Below are 12040 nucleotides of genomic sequence, written 5' to 3'. Positions count from 1 at the left end.
AGCCGAGTGTAGTGACGCATCGCCAACCCGCCGACGGACAGACCTGCTGGCTCCTCACTTGGGGAGCTCCGCTCCCCGGCTGCCGCGCTTTGACAAGCGTGGGCACACACACACACACGCACACACGAAGACACGTGGCACTGAAACACGCTTGGACACGCTTGGCGAGGAGGCGTTGCGGCGGCGTCGAACGGGCCAAAATGTCCGCCGCTTTGAACGAAGCCCCGGCGTCCGTTGCATCCGCGCCGGCATTACCGCGCGTTGTAGGCGAAACGTAACAGACCGCCCCGCCGGGGGAAGGAGATCCCGATGGTCAGGGGACTGCATCCGCTGTCCGGAGGGATGTCGCTCGATGATGCTCATAACCGAAGTCGGGCGTCCTTTGGCGTTTCTTGAGCGCAGCGCACAGAGAAGGCCTCGTTCTCACGTTCAGGTTCACACAGGACACTGCAAAGTGACTTCGGGAGAGTTGACATTTTTGTTCTCGTTTCCGGCAAGCGTTAGAACTACGCCGAAAGTCAACCGCTCAGTCAGCAAGCACGGCACAACCCTCACTAAGCCCTGCCAGGCTCTTTCCCCTTTTATACTGCTGCCTAGTTCCTTACAGTAGTTTAGCAGCACTCAGAACGCGTCCACAAATCGGAAAATTGCACTAGAAAGCACATCATCACTTTGAAACACTACACGAAAGCAATAGGTTAAAAATCCTGCCTCAGGAAGAAAAACATCAGTAACAAGCAATTTTGAGGCTGATTCCCACGTTAGGGGCTTCGACTTAAGCCATCGGCGTTACCGTTGAGACTCCCCTTTTTGTAACGCACCTCAAAGGAATATTGTTGCAAAGCGAGGCTCCAGCGCAGGAGGCGGCCATTTTTGGGAGAGATGGTCTGCAGCCATTGGAGGGGGCAGTGATCCGTCTCAATGATAAACCTCGAGCCAGCTAGGTAACATGACAATTTCTGAACGGCCCACACGATACACGCACACTCTTTCTCGGTGGCGCTATACGCCTGCTCACGACTCGTCAGCTTACGACTAGCATACAGGACGGGGTGTTCTACTTCTCCATTTTCCCGTTGGCACAGTACAACGCCCATGCCTCGCTCACTAGCATCACACTGAACAACGAACCCTTTTGTGTAGTCGGGCGATCGTAGCACAGGCTGGCTTGTTAGGGCGCTCTTTAGGGCGCTAAAAGCTCTTTCCTTTGTCTCGTCCCAGACGACTGTTTGCGGCTCTGTCTTTCTTAGAGCATCCGTTAGGGGAGCCGCGATATCAGAGTACCTGGGGATGTACCTCTGATAGTAGCCGGCGACACCTAAGAACGACCGAATATCGGTCTTCGTGCGCGGTTGCGGGAAGTCTCGCACAGCGGCCACCTTTATTTCAGAGGGGCGGCGACGACCCCGACCAATCACGTGTCCGAGGTAGACAACCTCGGCCTGTGCTAACTGGCACTTGGGAGCCTTGACTGTCAAGCCCGCATCGCGCAGGCGGGTTAGCACTGCCCGCAAGTGCGCCATATGCTCAGGCCAGGATGCGGAGAATATCGCTACGTCGTCTAGATACGGTAAAGCGAATTCTTGCTGTCCCCGCAACACTTTATCCATGAGGCTTGAAAAGCAGTATGGCGCGTTCTTCAAACCAAAACTCAAAACTTTAGGACGGAATGTCCCCATTGGTGAAATGAACGCCGCATACCTACTAGCCTCTTCTGTAAGTGGAACCTGCCAATAACCCCTGACAAGATCTAGGGTGGAAATAAACTGAGCGCTACTCACTCTCTCAAGGCGCTCCTCGATGTTAGGGATCGGATAAATTTGATCCTTAGTGATGGAATTAAGCCTGCGGTAGTCGACGCAAGGACGAGGTTCCTTGCCCGGTACCTCAACTAAAATCAAAGGGGAGGTATAATCACTCTCACCCGCCTCAATAACACCGAGCTGTAGCATTTTCTTTACCTCAGCCTCCATAATATCGCTCTGGCGGGGTGACACGCGGTACGCCTTGGATCGTACTGGTTCTGGGGAGGTAAGTTCTATGTCATGAGTAAGGACAGAAGTCCTACCAGGCCTCTCAGAGAACAGACCTTGAAACTCTTGTAAGAGCTGGTGTAGTTCGGTTTTCTGCTCAGGCGACAGCGATGCTTTACTTATTAAGTCACTAATGACTTGATCGGTGTCTTTCCTGTTCGTCACTGAGCCTAGTCCCGGAAGCTCGACCGGAAGCTCTTCTAACTTTCCCGCATCGGGAATTTCCTCTCCAGTATCTGGTGCCTTTAACGCTACAGGCTCAATTTTATCCCGTTCGGGCGTGCTCTGAATACCAGCTTGCTGCGCCTCTGACCCTTTCTCATCGTTCAACAACGTCGGCCCCGCAACTACCGCCTTTGCAGCGAGCTCCCGAACCTTCGATCTGGTTAAGGCCTGAACGCTAGCCTCACCAAACAAAAGCCCCTTCTCGCGCAGGAGGTGATCGGACCTGTTCGAAAATAAGTACGGGTACTGGGGGGGCAGCATAGATGACACTGCGGCCTCCGTCTCAAGTGCTCCGAAAGGTCCTTCAATAAGCACTTTTGCTACCGGCAGACACACGCTATGAGCTTCCACTGCTTGCTTGATCCATGCGCACTCGCCCGTGAACATATCGGGTTCTACGTAAGAGGGGTGAACTACATCCATTGTAGCTGCGGAATCGCGAAGCACTCGGCACTCTTTCCCGTTCACGAGGAGGTCTCGCATGTAAGGCTCGAGAAGCTTGATGTTCTCGTCAGTGCTGCATAATGACAAAAACACGACTTTTGGTTTTGTTTCTGGACACTGCGCCGAAAAGTGACCCGGCTTCTGGCACGTATAACAAACGCGCGCTTGCCTCGTCTCGAACCGCTTTCTGCGTTCGGCTTCGGTTGCCGCCGTCTCCGTACGTTCGGTCGGACTGCTTTCACTCGCATCCGAACTACGTGTGTCCCCCTTTGCTCTCATGGGCGTGAACTTTGGCCTCTCAAACTTGGAGCCAAATTCACCCTTTTGACCGTCCTTAGCTCCACGAGCCCGACGCGTCACAAACTCCTCGGCTAGCTCAGCGGCTCGAGCCACCGTACTAACGTCTGGCCTATCCAAGACCCAGTACCGCACGTTCTCAGGTAACCGACTATAAAACTGTTCTAGCCCGAAACACTGCAGAACTTTCTCGTGGTCACCAAACGCTTTCTCTTCTTTGAGCCACTCCTGCATGTTTGACATAAGCCTGTACGCAAACTCTGTATATGACTCACTTTTGCCTTTTTCATTTTCCCGAAACTTCCGACGGAACGCCTCCGCTGACAGCCGGTACTTTTTTAGCAGACTCGATTTCACTTTGTCGAAATCCTCTGCCTCCTCTCTCTCCAAGCGAGCGACTACGTCGGCCGCCTCGCCAGGTAGCAAAGTGAGCAAGCGCTGTGGCCACGTTTCCCGAGAGAACCCCTGCTTCTCGCACGTTCGCTCAAAGTTAACCAGGAACAAACCAATGTCCTCTCCAAGCTTAAACGGCCGCATCAGGTCAGTCATTTTGAACAATACTCGTTCTCCTGCACCGTGTGCCTGACTTCTATTACGAGCGCGTTCCATCTCTAACTCGAGACGCTTCATTTCCAAAGCGTGTTCGCGCTCTTCTTTTTCTTTCTGTTCTTTTCGTTCACGCTCATCTTTCTCTTTCTGTTCTTTAAGTTCACGCTCATCTTTCTCTTTCTGTTCTTTAAGTTCACGCTCCCTCTCCTCAATGGTCTCAAGGCATTCCGACAGCTCGTCATCCTCAGCTTCTAACTCAAGAATAGCCCTTAGCAGTTCTGGTTTTCTGAGTTTGTCTGAGACATCCAGACCCAACTCTCTTGCAAGCTCCAGCAATATCGGTTTGCGCAACGACTTCAAATCCATGGCTGCTCTGAATGCTGCTTTCTCTACTGCCTACTATTGTCTTGCCGCAAACTAACCCGGCAGCAACGACAACCACAATTACCAGCTCTGTTTCTGACACTAACAAAAGCCTGGCAAAACTCAGAAGAAGAAAGTCCCGCACTCACCAAACCTCGCAGCCAAGAATTCAGCGCAGTCGTTCCGCTGCAGGCAACCAGTCATCACACAGGGCTCGTTGCACTGCTCCCGGATGGTCGTTGTGCTGCTCAGCATACAGTCAACCGCATCTCTTCGCTGCTGGCCTCCGTTGTCGCGATCTCACCGCTGGCAACCAGTTGTTGGGGTCTCGGTGCTGACGCCCGTTATTGCAAATGGGTCGCAAGCCCCAAGGGTAGCGTTGGCCTGGCGGCCTGGGGCACTGGAAGCATCCGAAGGTCCCGGCAAAGCATGAGAAGACTGGTAACAGAACAACTTGTTTATTCTAACATAGCAAAAGAGCGGCCGGTCAGGTCGACCGAAGTGGAGAGACGGGAGAGCACGTAACTCAACAGTACAAATCGGAGCCTCTCTCCTGGCGTCCGGGGGCAGCTGCTCTTATACTCTCGGCGTCGCGGGCCAGAAGGAAGGTCACGGGATGAGCCCACGACACGGCGGAGCATGAGCCCACGACGGCGCGCACGGTCGAGCCGAGAGACATGTTGAGCCGAGTGTAGTGACGCATCGCCAACCCGCCGACGGACAGACCTGCTGGCTCCTCACTTGGGGAGCTCCGCTCCCCGGCTGCCGCGCTTTGACAAGCGTGGGCACACACACACACACGCACACACGAAGACACGTGGCACTGAAACACGCTTGGACACGCTTGGCGGGGAGGCGTTGCGGCGGCGTCGAACGGGCCAAAATGTCCGCCGCTTTGAACGAAGCCCCGGCGTCCGTTGCATCCGCGCCGGCATTACCGCGCGTTGTAGGCGAAACGTAACAGTGGGTATGTGCTAACGTCTTTAAGGACATCATCATCAAAGCTCCGCATCCTCGCGAAGAGGAGGAACAAGAAGAAGCTTTCCCTCGGCGCTTGGTAGGATACAACAACCCTATGAAGCCAGAAGAGCTCGAAGCTTCGCAGGAAACTGCCAAAACAAACTGGAGCAGCACCTACTCTCTCGCAGGAGTCACGGCAGGCACTGCGAGTGCCGTGACCACAGATGCATATATCTCCGCCAGCGCGCCAAGCATCCAGAGTGCTGAGGCGTCTACGCCGGCGAGTGAGCGGCTGCGCTCGGGCAAACGGCGTGATCCCGGCTTCGCCCATGCGAGCGGCGAGAGGCGCACCGGCCCACAAGCCGCACCAACGTCGTCATCCATCGGAGGCCGCCACTACCCGCCATCAACCCGTCTTGCGTTCCTCGCTGAGAAACTCCACAAACACGCCGCGGGGAACGTTGAACCCTCCAAAAAGCTACCGCCTGGTGTTCTCGCAACGCCGTCACCCCCGAACCTGCTGTCGCGATCTCCCTTGATAATGCTTTGCTTCGTGCTGGCCACGGTGACCGCCCTCTGGGCCCTGGCTCTAATAAGTTCAGGAATGATGAAGCGAGAAAGCCGCAGGGAGGACCACCCGCCGTTCTGCTGTCCGGACGAGGCCAGCCACCTGGCGAGGTACGTGGACTGGAGCTTACAGCCCTGTGACGATTTCGCGAGCTACGTGTGCGCGAGAGGCTTTCGAGGCGCCGGTGAAGACCGCCCGTTCAACGTGCACGAAGTCGTCGAACGCGACTTCATCCTTGGGACGACTCTGCACAGAGACGAGTACGCCAAGTTCTTGGGCCAGCTGTTCCGTTCTTGCCTCCGGACGCTGAGGCACCCGAGGTCCCTCGCTGAGAAGCTTGCTGTGGGCCTCGCCGAAACCGCCGGGCTCAAGCAAGTCATGACGGCAGGGGAAATACTGAACTACTTCCTCCATGTAAGCCTGAAGTTCTCCACGGAGTCGCTGCTCGTCGTTGAGAAACCTAGCGGTGATCTGCCATACTTCCAACTTATGCCGTACGCCATACAGCTGAACAAGAACCAGCAAGAGCTGTTTGACTTCGCAATTGACACAGTCGTCGACAAGTTCAACGCGAAGTTCAACACTAGCGTCTCGAGTGCTGACGTAATCGCCTTGGACAGCAAATTGCGCGGCAAATACTCAGCGGAATCCGAGTTCGAGGCGTTACGAATAGACCGAATTGGAGACTTGGTTCCGTCTTACACGAGCGAGCGATGGGTCAAGGACATGACTCACTTCGGCTGGCCCGACGTCGCCAACGTAACCGAGCTGCAGGTTCGCGGCCGGGTTCAAGTCGCTGCCATCTTTAAGACCCTCCTGAGCACGGAGCACTGGCCCGCGGCGTTTGCCTACCTGCTGGCCTACACCGTAGCATGCGCGTACGCGGGCTTCGACATTAGGTGGGAAATAATGCCGCCCTCGTCCGTGTCCTCGGCGTGTTTGCGCAACAGCGTAAAAAAACTGCAGACCACTTGGCAGTTCACTTACGCCCGGATATTCGCGAACCCCGAGCGAACAGCACGAGTGAACGCTACCTTCCGATCCGTCCTCGACGCTGTCGTTGCCGACGTGTCAGACAGCGACTTGAGTGTTCTCGAAAAATCCAGAGCCTTGAGCCTACTAACGGGAGTGACCCTCGTTCCGCCACCGAGAGAAGTCATCTTTCCCGGTGCTTCCAACGTGCTGCCGACGTCCGAGGATTTCGGACTCGCCTACTTCTCCGGCCTGGAGCACGAATTCCTGTTGACTCGGGCGCTGGCTCTACTTGAAATACCACACGGCATCGACCTACGCCGCCCCGCGACAATGCTTGATCTCCGCGTCATTCCGTCTCCCGTCTTCTACCCTTACATGGACTACGACAGCCCCGCTGCTAGCGCAGTGGTCAGCAACATGCCCGTCATGGGCACATCGTTCGCGCAGCTTCTCTGGGCGGCCGTGGAGAAGTCGTTCCTCAAGCGTAGCGGAGGTTCGAAAGCGTTCAGCAAACTGCACGAATGCGCTTCCTTCCGCGACGACGGCAGAAGTGACGCTAACGCTACTAGCGTTCGTAGTGCTCCCAACGCTAGCGTCACGGCGAGCATTGGGGGACGCCCTTTCGACATTGTCCCTTTGCTGGCCCTGAGGTCTGTGTTGCGAGCCATGGGCGTTCCGCAGGCAAGTTGGCACGAGCGTCGCCTCTCCTGGAGCGACTGGAACCTGTCGCACGCGCAGTTCTTTTACGACCGCCACCTGTTCTTCACATGCTTCTTCGGCGAGACCCGAGAGCCCCGAGTTATCATGGAAGACGCTAACGCAGTGCTGGCGTACGTCCGAGACTTCGCCCAAGCGTTTTCCTGCTCTGATAGTTCGCCGATGATGAAGAAACGAGCTTGCTTTGTATAATGTAACTCGTATCACAGTTAACATGGTTACATGTGTGTGTCCTTACATAGGTCGCTATTGACAGCGCCCTGGCTTTTAGGTACCTGTAGATCACTTGTATAAAGAATCTTCAGCTGCTTTACTTTGTTGTTATTGAGGAATCGCCTATATCCATTTGTCGCTAACACACAGTGCCCAAGTGCGCACAATGCTTCCAGAAATTATGGACGGGGTTGGAATGGAACGAAGGCCGAAGGGCATCACGTCAAACTTGAGACCCACCGGTGGCGTAGGCTAGAATGCGACCATCCGTGTGACGCCTAACTCCTATCCTGTGACACCCAACTTTCATAATAACCATGTGCCAAAGTTATTTGTTCAGGCAAACACACAGTTTAAGTTTTAGGCTCCTCAAGATGGTAGCCAGCACATACTCAGTGCCATGCCCAGTCGTGAAAGTTTTTTATATACCAGATGTGTTTTTTTTTACCATACAGAATTTTTAATAACTGCCTGCGGTAGATAGCATAATTCTAGTCATGGAGCTGGATTACTACGAGGCGGACATTACTTGCACGAGAAATCAAAATGCATAATCGACTAATTCAGAAAATTTGCTAATTAGCTCCTTTAGTTATTTACTTAAGGGCACATATTGCAATTTACGAATTGCAGTCAGTGGGTTCGCAAGGCATATCCACTTGGAATGAATTTTTAGGATGGCACCAGTTTCAAGATATTCATTCCCCAAGTGTGCGATGAAATACATGGGTGTTTCAGTTACATTAATATTATGTTCCAGTGCATCAAATGGTGGTTTCTTGTAAAAGGGTAACAATATTGTAGAATGGAAAGTTGGGCAAGATGATATGTATTCAGTTTGTGGCCTTTATGATTGTGCGCGCTGAAATCTACAAGAAAATCAACAATGTGCAATTTTTACCGCATGTCTTACGGTGCATATCTCGAGAGAGAGAGAGAGAGAAAACATTTATTTGTCATGAGAGTGGGCGACTTCCTCGCAGGGTGGAGCCCTTAGTTCAGGGCCCCATTGGCTCGTGCCACTCCGCGTGCCCGCCGGATCAGCCGTCGCTGCTCTTACGGGTCTGAGCTGGTCAGCGCAGTCTCCCAGGAGGAAGGTGAAAGTGAAGGAATAGGGGAGTAGCCCGGAGGGTGTGGGCACTCCCAGGTGCAATGATATAATGTGGGCTTTGCTCCACAATAGGGGCAGTATGAGGGATATTGTCTGGGGTGGAAGAGGTGAAGATAAAAGAGGCAGGGGAAATTAATTAGTTTGAAGCTGTCGCCACGCGACGGCATCTTCTCGATTAAGGGAATTATATGGTGGAGGGAAATGTCTCCTGGTATCTCTGTAATATTGTAGAGTTTCAGTGTAGTTCAGTGGTTCTGTCGGTGCGTCGTCTGGGTTGGACAGCTCTCCCAATGGCGCCCGGGTAGCGAGCTCTCGGGCTACCGCATTAGCGCGTTCACTACCATGGAGAGAGGCGTGTCCAGGTGTCCAGACGATACGCACCCTGTGTAACGCTGTGGGGTGTAATGATGTAAGGATGCGGTGTGTGTAGGGTGTCACCTTCCTTTGTGCCAAAGTCCTGCAGGCGGTCTGAGAATCAGTGACCACTGTGATAGGTCCATCCGGCGCCGGCGATCCTTAAAATTCGCTCCAAGTGGATGGGCCTTGCAAACTCATCGGCTACAATTCGTAAATTGCAATGCATGCCGTAAATTAATTTAAACGACATTTAGGGGTTTCTTGTTAATTAGTCGATGGTGCGTTTTTATTTCTCGTGCGAGTAATTTCTGCCGCATTGAATAATCCAGATATCGAAACCCCAAAATGCGTTCTTTCTGAAAAATGTTGTTAAGAACAGATCAACAATTAGCGCAAAATCACGTTGCTGCGATCTTCAGCGAAAAAAAATGTCAGCGACGCTTGCGGCAATCCCTAGTGCGAAATTTGAGCGCAGCTGCATACGGGTTTTCATTTCGCGAAATATTGGCTGTCGCAGACAATCTGTCTCGTGCGGCACATCGCACACGGAGCGAAATGTTCCGCGACGGCCTCGCTAATCGGAGTTCGCGAGAGGCGGCGCGTGGTTGACGCATGGGCGCGATTCACAGCAGCCGCCGCAAACAGATCTCCGCTCTTATGCAGCGCTTTGTTTCCGTACGCACGACGCGCGCTACTCTGGCGCCATCTCGTAGCCATGGTCGCCGCAAGGCCCGGCTTCCGCGGCACTACGTTCTCTCACGCTTTCGCCATACCCTCCTCCTCCACTTTCCTCTTCTGTCGACGCTGTCACCGTCTTTCATCTTCCGCTGCGCTCCACGTTCGCTTTCGCCCTTGGCTGTGTTCGTTCGCTCGATTACGAGGAACAACGCCGACGCTCGCCGCAGGAGCTCAGCTACGTTCTAAAACGAACGTCCCACAACAACTCCATATATAGAAGGTTTTGCAAGCGGCACTTCAAATAAATGGTGTCTGAAACATGGCAACCATGACGCAATGTGACTGATTGTGCTAGTCGATGCTGAAACAAGTTGTGTAAAGCAATGTTTGTGAAAACTGTATGGTCTAATAAACACCCGGCATACCCACATATGTATCCGGCGAGGAAACGACGACAAACACCATACCGCTGGGAAGAGGCAAAGAAAGATTTTTCGCTTTAAGAAACTGCTAAGTGCCTTCATCGATGACCCTCGCAGTGAGGGACGTTTGAAATATGGCGGCTGTGTCACTTTCGGCGTCTGCAGTACGGCAAAGCATGGTCTTCGACATTGGATTTCATTACTCGCTCGGTGGAGCGGTATCTACAATGTGTTCATTTTTTTCAGTTTTATGAAATTTTCAAAAATAGCCTGTGGCAGATAACATAATTCTAGTCCTGGAGCTTGATTATTAAGAGGACATTACTTGAAAGAGAAATGGAAACACATATTCATCAAATTAACTTAAATTCACTAATTAACTTTCGAATGAATTACTTTACGGCACATATTTCAATGTACGAATTGGAGCCGGCGAGATTGCAAGGTATATCTATTCGGAATCAATTTTCTTAAATGGCGCCAGTTTGAGATATGCGCCATCAAACGTGTCGTACAAATGCATTGTTGTTCAACTTACCTTTTTTAACAGAACGCTGTTTTATGCGTCGAAGCACAAAAGTATGCTTTTGTAACTGGAACGCCCATGTATTTCGTTCTACAGTTTGGGAAATAATATTTCGAAACTGGTGTCATCGTGGAAATTCACTTCAAGTCGATACGTCTTGCGTGGCTCACGGGATACAATTCTTAAATTACAATATGTGCGGTAAAATAAATAATTAGGAAGTTAATTAGTGTTACTTTAATTAGTTGAATATGTGTTTCGGTTTCTCGTGCTAGTAATGTCCGCCTCTTCGAATAGTTCAGCTCAAGGACAAGAAGGAGGCTATCTGCCACAGGTGATTTTTTAAAAAATCCATAAAACAGAAAAATGAGCACCCTGTATATAGGGGCACCAACTGAGGGACACAAACAAAAAACAATCCATAGTTCACATTCCTTGGGAGCTACAAAACCCAGTTTGTGGTATGTTTGTCCGTTCCTAGACTCTTTCACGTACCCATCTAGACAACGCAGTGTCATCCTGAGTTATTACACCGGACATCAAATCAAGGACATTTCGCCATCCTCAGGTGATCCCAAAATGCCCTCCACTTGATACTACCTGGTCCCACTTGTCCGTCCAAATCGCATATTGAGAACGTTCATAGAGTTAAGTTCCATGACATGTTTTTTTTTTTTTTTTTTTTCGTGACACAAGTTGTCTACTAGCTTCGGTCACTAGGTATGCACTGGCTGCTTTCTTGCAGAGCAGACGCTGTGAGACAGTGGGTATGTGCCCGAATAGGCAACTCGCTGCTAGATGACCTAGTCCGTCCTAGTAGACAACTTAGGCCACTGGGTATTTCTCGAAGAGATAAATTCGCCACTGCGTGGTATTGGTACGTGCCCATCCTTGGCCTATCCCTCACAATGAATGTGCCAAGGTGACACAAGACAAAGAAGAGTATGTAGCCTTAATTGTATTAAAGTGTCGAGCACGACCACTTTATGGCTATTCGTAATTACAGCGCCGTTTTCCAGAAACACGCATAAGCAGAAACCAGTGTAGAAAGTGTAGTTAATTGTCATGCTGCACTACGCCTATAAAAATATGTCTTCGTGTAGGTGGGCGCAGCTATATTTTCTGCGCCAAGTAAACGAAATGGCGACTTCCTTCACTAGTTACACACGTGTAGGCAGTGCAGGTTTAAAAAAATAGCACTATAATTAAACTTCTGGAGTGGAGGCGGCTCTCCAAAAGTGAAGCCGGTCGCCGTCATCTTACTAGAGGCAAAAATCCCGAGCCGACGTAATCGCCGTACCACAGCGTGGTGGGCGTTCGTCCTGCTTATTGATTTGTACGCTATCGGAACAGTGTTTATAACTGATTTCGACATGCTCTCCGAGGGTATTACACCATCTTAGTATGTCATGGCTGCACCAATCATGCGAAGTAGGCGTCCCTGGATAGCATTCCGGCTGTAGCATAACGTCTCGTTTGCTCATGACCGGATATTGCGCGTACGATTGCTTCAGTTGGGAACAGTTAGGAAGGTACTCATACGTACACGTATGAAATTTACGCATGAAGCAGTCACTGGCACGTCACTGCCTGCAGTATTAT

This window comes from Dermacentor andersoni, chromosome 3 (assembly GCF_023375885.2).
Source record: "Dermacentor andersoni chromosome 3, qqDerAnde1_hic_scaffold, whole genome shotgun sequence".
In the NCBI taxonomy this organism is placed as follows: Eukaryota; Metazoa; Arthropoda; class Arachnida; order Ixodida; family Ixodidae; genus Dermacentor; species Dermacentor andersoni.
This window is presented reverse-complemented; position numbering follows the sequence as displayed.